This window comes from Pinus tabuliformis, chromosome 7 (assembly GCF_031772625.1).
Source record: "Pinus tabuliformis cultivar Carrire ecotype Pingquan chromosome 7, CPIR1, whole genome shotgun sequence".
Taxonomy (NCBI): Eukaryota; Viridiplantae; Streptophyta; class Pinopsida; order Pinales; family Pinaceae; genus Pinus; species Pinus tabuliformis.
This window is the reverse complement of record NC_142293.1, coordinates 1,575,874,956-1,575,887,662: the sequence shown is the minus strand read 5'-3', so window position 1 is coordinate 1,575,887,662 and position 12,707 is coordinate 1,575,874,956.

The window sequence follows — 12,707 nt, the reverse complement described above, 5'->3', positions numbered from 1 at the left end:
AAAAGATCAACTTGTTCTACTTTTTCTCTGAGACAAATCTTGGATGAGGCACATCGACTTATCACTCATTTTGACTCATTTGTATGCCATCACATTTACAAGGAACGAAATTCAGTTGCGATCTCTTATCCAAAGAAGCCGCGGTCAGGCCTCCAGGCACTTGGATGATCCAAGAATAGAGGGATGACTCACATTACCAGTTTTATCACCGGCCGTTCATAGATACAACAGACTAAATGGCTAACAGGGACCCTGGTTATATGTCTTTTTTTGCTATTATCTATAAATATTCATATATGCTTTTCAAATTATCAGATATACAACTGACATATACTCTTTTCTATGAGTAATTTTGATTTAAATTTTTGTTGAACTCTACTAGAAGAACTGTGCCTCCCTGCGCGGATACAAGGCACTCTTCTTTTCTACTCTAGATCATTTTTGTGTTGGAAGGCACTATACCTCTCCTACAGCATATGCAATATTCATATACAGCATGTAATTTTCTTACATATAATGAAAATTATGATTTTTCCAAAGGGAAAAATAACAATAGTGGGCTTCTATGGGGCACAATAATAAAAATATGGGGACTACATGGGCACAACAATATAATAAGGGGGTTGTACTAATAACAATAAGGGGTTACACTAGTAGTATAGGGACCTAACATTTGCTCTCTTTTCTCCCTCTTGTTGTATTAATACACCTTATTCTAAGTGTCCCTAATGCTTTTCCTTCCCTTTTCTTTATGTAATATCCCTATCCCGCTTCTTTTTCCCCTCTTATTTTTCAGGTTCTGGCATTTTTGAAGCCTTGCCTATTCCAAGACCAAAGCATATTGACACCTGATTTTGGCAATTAATCCTACTTAACTCTGCAATCTATTTTTACATACATGTTTTATTGTATCAACGTTTCGAACCAACCTCTGTGGTTCATCATCAAGATCAGATGTGTGAAAAAGTCAGATAATGATGGGGCAATAAATAGAGGAAAGGTTGGGATGGTAATGTATGGAGCCGACAGGTTTGTTAATGTTAAGAAATAAATTTAGTTTAATTAATTGAATATCAATTAATTAAACTAAATTTATTTCTTAACAGTTTCAAACATGTCGGCTCCATACATTACCATCCCAACATTTCCTCTATTTATTTCCCCATCATTATCTGACTTTTTCACACATCTGATCCTGATGATGAACCACAGAGGATGGTTCAAAACGTCAATACAGTAAAACATGAATGCGATGACTCTGGAAGACATCATTACACAAAATGCAGATCGCAGAAGCCTCAAATCTATAGTCTTACATAATTTAACATGAATTATTCAGATTCAAACTGGTTGGTTATCATAGTACAAGAATTCTTCTCATAATTAGTGTAAGCACAAAAATTCTTCCCAGCACAGTGCAAGAATATTTCTTATTACAGTTCAGGAACTCTTCTTATCATAGTGCGAGAATCCTTCCTATCATTATACTGGAATATTTCTCACCACAACATGGGTCAATTTTTTATAATAGTGTTGGAATTCTCTTTATAAATCAATTTTGATAAGTGTGAGAATTTAATTTTTTAGTATTACAGGGATAGGTCAATTTTCATTTCAAAAAATGACAGCTATATGTAAAATAATGACCTTATCCCAGGAACAAGTACCTTTACCTTCATCTACAAAGTGACTATATTGTTAAAAGTTTTAAAGGGACATGAATGGGTAGCGTAAATTAACATTAAATCTAAGCGACCTTTATTATTACAAGCAACACCCATCCCCGTGGAATATCAACATGAGGGCTAAAATGCATGTATAGAGGTCATCTCGATTATTCCTTGTCATTGTGTTTTAATACAACCATTAAACGGATTTCCTCTCCCATCATGTGTGAACTCACCACTAGCTATCACTCAAATCCGAATGTCTCAGGGAATCATAACCCATATGACTGTTATTTGTTAAATTTCAGTGATAATCATTATTGCATTACCTATTTTAGAAACTTTATCGAATCCATTGTTTTTAACTGAATCATGTACCTCGTGGGTCATAATTACCATCTTGAGTGATAAGGGTTTAAGATATGAGGTGTCAGTGTAGGAAATGGGACATGAGTGGGCTTGTATTTCAAATGAATGCATGGTACTAGAATCGTGTGAGCCTTAAAAGGAAATCATTCCTGCACCATTCAAATTTTGAAATGAAAAAGAACTATGGTATTATTCAAATCTGTGAATGCTAGCTTTGAGGATTTTTGAATTGTGAAGAATTGTAGAATCGCAGGTTATATTGGCATCACATGTACCATGGTATCAGTGCATATTGAACCATCCTCTGTCAAATAGGTTTAGCAGACAGTAGATTATGAAGAAAGCATCCCTATTTTGCAGGAAGCGGGATGGCTTCCCATCCTATATAAGTTTAATGGTTATGATTTAGGTGTTACAAAATATTTTGTGCAAAGTTTCGATGCGAAGGTGTTGACCATATGTATAAATTCCTTATAGATTCAAACTGCTAATTGTAATATGCTAAAACAATAGACTCGAATATACTCTACTCATCAATGGAAACAATTAAATGATCATGAAATCATGAAGCATACAAGAGAAAGAATTCAATCAATACATAACACAATGATTTTCTGGGGAAAGCCATAGCCAAAAACCTTGTTATCTGTATATTGCATTAGTAAAAAAATATGAGAATATTACAATGCTTTGCTCAAACTTGAGCAACCTCTACACTATCTCTATCTGTCTCACTGATTATTAAACTAACTCTGGCCAACACTTAGCCAATCTCATAGCCTTCCAAGCTTCTACTTCCTTTCCCTATTCAAAGAGGAGTTAGGCCCCTATTTAATAGTAATTTCCTCCATTTCATTACGTAGTTCCTTTAGTCTCTTCCTCTGATTGCATGCACCATCTGTACAATTTAGATAATTATACAACTAATAGTACATTGCCCTGAACTCCAATCTCAACTAGGTCTTTATCTGATCTAACATGCATGAGTTAATTATGAGTGAATCTTTAGTTTATTAGTTGATCACTGCATGCAACATTGCACTCCACTACAGGAAACACCACACTCCACTTCAGCCAGCACCACATTGCACTTCAGGCAGCACCACACTACACTTCAGGCAGCACCACATTGTACTTCAAGCAACACTGCACTACACTTTAGGCAACACTACACTGTACTTCAGGAAGCACCACACTACACTTCAGACATCACCACACTACTAGACCTCCCACTAGTTCCTTCAACAGTTGGAACTATTTTAAGTGACTTTAACTCAATTGAACTGAATTAAATTAATTTCAACTCAAAATAAACTCAACCAGGGCTCCTATAATGTAAGAGACACTCTACATGACTCTAGTTAGACCCTCAACTAGAATTAACTAAGCCAACTAAGTCAAATTAACTTAGTTAACTAATACAAGTTGTCATGAGATGTGGAATTACAATTTTATTCCTAATTTAATTCAAGGACAAATTAAATTAGGATTTTTCTTGATGTTATTTTTAACATTTCTTGTTGTTATTTTTAATGCTCCCTCTCAACAAGAAATGGATTCACATCTATCCTAATCTAGTACCTTTAGAATGTCCTGCATACATCTCTTTTCATTGTTGTTGTTGCTACTACAACAACTACAACTAAAAAGCATCCCAAAAAAACAAAATAAATTGAATCAACTGTGTCTGCAACTGTCCGCTAGGAAAATTTTGTTGTTGTTGACTCTGCTATTGAAATTCTTGCTCTGCTATCAATATTCGTTTTCACTCCTCAGTATCTGACTCATATTGATCCTCTTGCTACTAAATATTGTGGGTCTTCATAGCAAGGTAATGATCCATGAGACAAAAACACCTCAATGGATCCTTCCCATATTTCTGCAACTCCTGGACTAAGGATCTACATCGCTCCACCTCACTCTTGGAGTTATAGTTTCGAGTGCTCCCTCTACCCACTTAGCTCGAACTCTCCTCCTATTGGAGATCTCTAACTAGTCCTCTTCACCATCATCCTCGTGGTCAGCCCAACTTCCAACTGACTGAGGCTTCCTCTTGATAGCTAAACCATGCTCCCTCTCAATCACAACATCTCTATCCCTACCTTGCTCCTCAAAGTTGTGCATGCATCTTCCTCTAATGTGTACAAGCTCTCAACCTTGACACCAAATTGCTTTAGTTGACGTGAAGAAAGATGCTTGAGATAGGCCTTCCCATCTCTGAATACTACCTCATACCCATTGTCTTCAATCCTCAATTTCTTCATCAATTCAAGTTTCTTGGCTTCATGGCTATTACCGAATAGCTCACTAAGAGTCTTCCACATAGAAAAGGGAGTCTCATTTCCATGTATTTTCAATACTATGTGGTCTCTCACACCCTCCAGGATGATCCTCTTGGCTCTTGCTACACTCTTCCTCCACTCTGCTATATCTTTAGCATCAAATGTTGGAGGCTTCGAGATATCATGATCTATGAATTCCTTCAATTTATTATCTTCGAACACCGCCTCCATCTTGTCCTTCCAAGCAATATAATTTGAAATACCCTCAAGGGCATATTCGAGTCTCAATCCATAGAAGGACATCCTGCAATATCTGAAGAATGATCTGAAAATTCTATTCACCTGCAAGGACAACTTTGAATTATTCTCTTCTATCATGATTTCAGCTGTGATACCATGTAAATTCCTTATAGATTCAAACTACTAATTCTAATATGCTAAAACCAATAGAATTGAATCTACTCTACTCATCAGTGGAAACAATTAAATGATCACGAAATCATGAAGCATACAAGAGAAAGAATTCAATCAACACATAACACAATGATTTCCTGGGGAAAGCCACAGCTAAAAACCCCTACTATTTGTATATTGCATTAGTCAGAAAATATGAGAAGATTACAATGCTTTTCTCAAGCCCGAGAAACCTCTACACTATCTATATTTGTCTCACTTCTTCCTAAACTGACTCTGGCCAACACTTATCCAATTTCCTAGCCTTCCAAGCTCTTACTTCCTTGCCCTATTCAATGAGGAAATAGGCCCCCATTTAATAGTAATTTCCTCCATTGGATTGTGCAATTCCTTTAGGATCTTCCTCTGATTGCATGCACCATCTGTATAATTCAGATAATTTTACAATTGATAGTACATTGTCCTTGAACTCCAATCTCAATGGGGTATTTCTCTTATCTAACATGCATGAGTTAATTATGAGTGAATCTTCAGTTTTTTGGTTGATCATTACATCCAGCACCACACTACACTTCAGGTAGCACCACATTGAACTTTAGGCAACACCACACTACACTTTAGGTATAACCACATTGTACTTCAAGCAACACCACACTGTACTTCAAGCAACACAACACTTCACTTCAAGTAGCACCACACTATTAGACCTCCCACTAGTTCCTTCAATAGTTGGAACTAGTTTAACTAACTTTAACTCAGTTGCACTGAATTAATTAATTACAACTCAAAAAAACTCAACTAGGGCTCCTATAATGCAGGAGACACTGTACATGCCTCTAGTTAAACCCTCAATTCGAATTAACTGAGCCAATTAAGTCAAATTAACTTAGTTAACTAATGTAATTTATCATGAGATTTGGAATTACAATTTTATTCCTAATTTAATTCAAGGAAAATTAAATTAGGATTTTTCGTGAGGTTAATTTTAGCATTTCTTGTTGTTATTTTCAACACCATAGGCTCGTTGAAATTCAAATTGACAGAGCGATTCATCTCCCAGGCTACTGATTTTTCTGTCACTCGGGAATAATGGTTTCAGAAAGGTGAAATAGCAAAAGGATTATGGTGCAAGTTTTTAGCAAGAATAGGATGTGCAGTTGATTGGAAGAAGGGAGTGGCGAGGAGTGAAATGATTGAAAGATGGAAACATATGTTGTTTATCCTACAAAAATCCCTCACTTGCAATGGTAGGTACTTCATGACTTACGTGTATCATATTCGCCTCCTAATGCACTTTGAGTTTGGTGACTTAATCAATTTCTCATACTTTTTATTAAAGAGACTAGCTCCAGGAATGTTCAGAAAATCCTCGAATATCAAGTGGGTTACAATTTGTGCCATTATGGGTTGATAAAAATCCTAGTTAGTAAGGAATTGAAGAATAGGGGTTCTACCTGGAGAATTCCTAGAGTTATATTAGAATGGAGGAATTACAAAGGTGATTATCATAAAGAGTTAGCAAGGAAAGAAGTATGAGAAGGCTAAAGAATCCAAGGTTACCCAGCCTGAGAAAGAAGAACAACAACAAAGAGGAAAATCTAAAAATGTTAAGGAATCCAGGGCTGCTTGGCCTAAACAAGAGGAACAACAGGAGAAGCAGAGTCAGAAAACAAAGAAGAGTGTGACACTTGAACTTGTGGTTCCAGAACCATCCCAAAGAATAACATGAGGGTTGTTAAAATGATATCATGCCTCTTCCCGTAGGAAGACATGAGACAGTACTAGTTTTCCTAAGGTTGAAACCATTGTGGAATTTGAATCATCTAAAGGAGATGGTGCCTCATTGGGAGAACCTCCACTGGATATCCCTGAAGGAAACGAGGGGATGACTAGCGATAGGGTTTCAGTGTACAAGACGAAGCATGTGCTCGATGAAGAAAAACTTTCTCTTTCAGCAGGAGTAGTAGCGATGAGTACCCTTATCACCAATCAAGGGAGAAGAGAGAAAGAACATGAGGATGATATTCCTCTAGTGTCTGCAATGAAGAAAATTAAAAATCAAAAGGTGTTCCATGAGCAAAAGTAGGTGGAGCAAGAAGGAATTCAGGAGCAGAGGGAAGAAGAGCAAGAGGACTTTGTTCCTCTTACATCTATTATGAAAAAGATGAAGAAATAGAGAAAAATTCATGAGCAGAAGAAGGAAGAACTAAATGACCCTGTTCCTGGTGAACCCCCTATGAAGAAGACAAAGGAAAATTAGAAACTAAGAAAACGGATTCAAGAATTGGAGGTAGTAAATAGATGTCTAAAATCCTAGAATGCCACATTGACGACCAAGAAAAAAGAGTTCTTTGCAAAGGTTGTTGGACTGAAGGAGCAGGTGAAGAAGTGGAGAATCCAGGCATCCTGCATGAAAACCTGTGCTAGGATGTTCAAAATACAAGTAAATAACATTTGGGTCGAAGGCGTGGGAATTAATATTCAAATCCAGAAATGAGAAGGAAGGATTTCAATTTTTTGTTTTTTGCAGAGGTCAATGAGCAGCTGTGTGAGGGCACATAATAAGATGAGGTTGGGGGAATGTTAGGCTCTATAATTTCTCCATTTTTTAATAAAAATACCCTTACCTTAACCTTTGTTTTACAACTTAAATAAACCTCCATGCATACATTTTTAACCTTTCTTACATTTTTTACATTTGGGTAAAATGGGTAAGGGTTACTTATCTTTATTAAAAGGTTAAATAAATTAATATGTATAACTATAAGCTTACATCATGTTGCCTAAAGAATATTTTTCCATGTTTTTCACTAATTTCAAAGTCGAAGTGTTATGGTACAGGAAGATCATGATCTCGAGATTCCTGCACTAATCTCAGTCCCTGCACCAGATTAGGAAGGTCATTGGATTCGATAGTTTGACTAGGAGTTTTGTGCTTGATGTGAGTTGTCAAAGAAGAAATTGTGCACTCTCACTCCTGGTCTTCAAAAAAATTTGTTCCTGTCCTCCTGCAAATGGTTCGAGTGAAACAGAGAATGTGAGGGTTTCTATTGTTAGGAATTAGTTGGGAACAAATTGTAATTTTTGTTACTAGCTTGATATGGTTGAGAACTTGTGTAAAATGTATATATATCAAGTTACATGAGAAGATAGGTTAGCGATATTGTGTACAATTTATTGTTTTGGTATTTTGAAGGCTTGTATCGCCATAACCTCCTCTAGAGTTGGATATATTGTTACATCGAATTTATTGAGTAGCGACTCTTTGATTAATAAAAGGAGCTTAATGCGAGGCTGATGAAACGATTTTGTTTTCCTATAGATGGTTAATTTGTTTTGCGTAAGTTAACTATTCATTTTAAAATGGAAATGAGCTAGTTGACTATGGCCTGACCAACCCAGCCTGTTCTCCCTCAAATCATTGCACTGTGAGATATGTTGTGTGTGTTAATGTTGATGTGTGTGTGTGTGTTTTCAACTTCTTGTATCAAATGTGTGAGGAGTGATAAAAACCTTGTGCATTGCTTATGAGGAATGGTATTTGTTCAGATCTGAAGCTTAACTTTATTTTTTAAGTTATTTCTTAAGTTAAACATTGAGAAATCATGTGCATCATTTTATTTACGAAGTTACCTTTTATTTCTGAAATTACCTTTTGAACTGAGGTTGAAACCCTAGCACTTAGTTTTGTAATAGTTCCTATGTTTGATAACGAATTGAGACTTGGAGATTAGGTTGAGGGTAAATAAGGCCCATTTGCATTGAATATTTATTTTCACAACTGGATATGCTCGTTTAAGTTTGTTGACACACATTGAATATTGCTCCTGATGAATAAATATTGTTTTTTTAGACTATGTTAAGAAACTTCAAGGTCATCTCTATGAAACTTTGTGTTAATGATTATGTCTATTCTCCTCTGAAAGGCTTTAAGATTCAAATGATACATAGTGTATCTGGCTTTGTGAAGCCTAGGATAGCAAATTGGTTACCTTGAGACTTTCGGTGTAGGAACATATTTTCATTGTCATTAAGCTATTAGTTGAGTTTCTTATCTTGGGTAACCCATATCATATTTTTGCACAAGCACAGATTGACCTTGAAATATATTACTGATCAAATAGGAGTAGTGTATGATGGAATTTGACTTGTGAGTTATTCTTTTGTCTTTTATGCATAGGTGTGAAACATTTCCCCTATGTTTAATGAAATTTTCATTCCATGCTGAGATTTGATTTTCAACTACAAAATATCGTGTGTATGCACTTTTAATTCAAGCAGGCCTTTATTTCACACTGGAATATCTAGTTTTTTCACATAGTACCTTTAATGCAGGAGTAAAACCATTTAAGATTGCAAGAACAAAGTTTTTTTAAAAGTACAGGAACAAAATGTTTTGAATGGTTGTTTAAGTGCAAGAACAGAGTTTGCATTTGTTTGATTATGCCATTGAACCTTGAATTCATTTGTGTGAGATGAAATATTTTTTAGAAGTCTTTTATTGTCATTTTATGTGAAGATTCGGTCTTTAGAGAGGATTTGGTTTTGTTGTGTGCAGGAATAGAAGCAACAGGATTTGCTTCAAAGCATTTTTAGAACCTGATTAATTTAATTGTTGGGGTAGAGATAGGATTTTACAGAATCTATCCAGAACCTTTGGAATTAACTATGCTACGCCTTGAAGTTTACGATGCCCTGGTTTGACAAGTAAATGTTGTGAATCTTTCAAGGGTTATGTTTTCATTTCTCCCATCTCAACTATCCAAAGTACTCAAGACCCTTCAAAACAATTATCCAAAGATTTATGATATCTTAAGCTCTTTGAAGTAGAGCTAAGAAAAACAAAAAATGTCTTGGCAGAAGTGAAGGAACAGTTGAATTGTAAATATAGACTGTTGAATATTACAAATGAAAGGAACACTAGATTTGTAACTTAAAAACAAGTTTCCCAGCAAGAAATAAATAAACTGAAGGCAAAACTGAAAGGAAATGTCTCCCCGCTAGAGGAAAAGTGGATAGTTTGCGAGGATATCATATAGGAGATGTGATATTATCAGGAATACATTGTTATAATTTTAGAACACAAGTCCTTGCTTGGTAAATTAGAATCAGTCATAAAAAGGACTTAGGACGAATTGGAGGGCAAAATCCCAAAGGCGGAGTAGATTATTAAATATCTCAATAATAAAACTACAAATAAGCTCAAAGCACTTGATATAGTGGATAGAACATCTATTATTATGGAAGTAAGAAAGGCACTCAAGAAAAATATGCTTCAAATTTAGGCCTCAAACCGACAGAAGGAAGTTCAAAAAAGTGTCTCATTTTTTAACAAAAAAATTGATAAAAGAGCGAGAGTTGGATTGCTTAGTTGTTGGGATTAATAGGGAAAATTTATTTATTGCGAGATATGTGAAAATGATTTAACATATGCAAAGAATAAATCTAATAGGGCTAATACATCATCTAAATATTTGAAGGGCCAAATTGTTGTTAAGTATCTACAACAAGAGTTCCAACTTCTATGGTTTTTAAAAACCCTATTTGTAGCTAAGCCAAATTATACCAAGCATTCTAGTTTGAACATACTTTGCAAAGAAACGATTGCTCATACATTTCATAACAATATATGTAGTCGATGGAACCAACACCCAATGCATGGAACTTTGCATTTGATAATGTCTTTATTTAAATTACTATTTCTGAAATCAATGTTTGGTTTCTTGTTTACGACAAAATTTTATATGTAAAATTTTTTAGAACATTTGTTAAGTAAAAATTAGTTACAATAATTAGGAGTTTTCACAGTTAGATGTGATAATTTAAAGGAATTATGATTTGTTGTTTAAGAAAAACAACACCATATGAAAAGGGTTCAGATATTTTGAAATTTTAGAGCTATCAATGTAATGTTATATCTTCCTTGGAGATTAATGAATATGAAGTCATATTGATTGCAACTCTTATGATATGTTACTGTATCTATTGTTTCTTCCGTGGTTTTATCCTTTTCAAGATTGTTTTTCCTCAATTGAAAATCATGTATGGTGCAACATGATTTCCTTAACAGAAAGTACATATTTATTTAGGCTACAATGATGAGACCGAGTTTTCCTTAGTTCTTCTTCTTTGTAGTTTAATATTTCAAAGTTGTAACTACCAAAGAGGGGGACAATCTAATTATTTTTGGTCTTTCTACAAGAGTAAGTCAGCATTACATTCAAAGGTTTTTTGTCTGGGGGCTATCATTTCCAAAATTTTGATCAGTTTTAATGGTTGTCATAGTTACTAATTCCTTTCAGCTGGAACTTTTCTCCAAGGAACAATAGCTAATCTATCAATCTAGTCACAATATGAAAGTGGCAATGCAAAAATAATAAAACAACAAACAAGTCTCTTTTTCATGTTTTTAGTAACATAGGCTTCATATTTTTGCACATTAGTGACCTGGACAAACTCTCATAGTTACAAGTATAATGAGAATTAAGTGTGTTTATATGTTATTCTTGATGTTGCAATTATCGCTTGCATGTTGCCTTTTTTTGGGTGGATTTCTGCTATGTTTCTATCATTTTGGGACATATCAAAATTATTTATAAAACTTAGGTTTGTATAACTTTTCCACCAGTTCGACAACCTAAAACTTGATTCTTATCCTCAGATAGTTAAAAACCAATCTTATATGATGAATAAAGTTCTTTAGTTATTCAAATTTATATAAGTATAATTTTCATTAAATATAGTTAACTAAGGGAAAATAGTGCAGTCAAATGTAGTTTTCATTGCTAAAGGCTTAACTAAAATCTTTGCTACTCAAAATACATTTTCTTTAGTCATGTTTGTTACTGTAGATGGAACTACTTCATATTTATTAAAATGCAAGCTAGATAGAAACTTAGTTCATGCTTTCTATGGCAATTTCTCTTCTGTCAAATGACCTATGAGAGTTGAAGTGGCACTAGTGATCACTTCTTAACATGACCTGAAATCTATATTGAGTAGATTTAAGAGATTAATGTCCATGTTATTTTTAGTCAACATTTGTTATCATCAAACCATGCATAAGTACTAAAGTGTTTATTTTTTTGGTTTGATAAAGCTGATGAGATTTTTGTTTCTTCAACAAATTCAAGTTTATTTTGTTTTAAATGATTGACCATATCGTTAAAATTATTAGTAGTGGTTCTTCATTTTTCTTAAACATACCAACATCTTGAGGGTTGTTTTAAACTAGTTAATATCCAATTTTCAATAAAGACGAAGGTTCTTGATACTTTTGTTTTCTTTATTTTGTTCATGGAGGGATTTGCACATCAATGCAAATGCTCTAATTTCAAGAATTATTACTAGTCTTTTGATCCCTTAAATCTATGACTTAGTCATTTGAATCTTTTCTTATGCATATTGTTCTAATTATGTTTTTAATTCTCAATTGGATATATCTGGACTAATTGAGAGAATTAATTTACACTCAATCCATGATAATGATGAAATAAAAACATATGAGTACAAGTCCTTTCCTATTATTTAAATGGTCATAAAAATTTCATTGTGAAATTTTAATAAGTCATAAGTTTTTTCTTTATGCAATCTTATTCCTTACTTCTCTTCATTATTATAAACAGAGATAACTTGTTCATCCAGTATGACGTCAATTGTTGGCACAAAACAACAACTCCCCATTTTCTATTTAAACATAATAAAAAATGCGGACCCTTCAAATTTTTATTTTATACTTTTCTCTCTTTTATTAAAATTTTATCCCTTAAAAAACTCTTCAAAATTCTTTAATTTTATTAATGCTTAAACTTGCCTTTATGGCTAAATATTCATCGTGGCCAAGGCTTTATACATAAATAAACTTTATAGAATCTATTTCTCAGTCTCTTAAGGAAACTAAATTATTATATGCAGGCTCAGAGATAGTTCTTCCATAGGTAGAAGCATTGAAAAAGAAAACACGAGAAGATAGAGC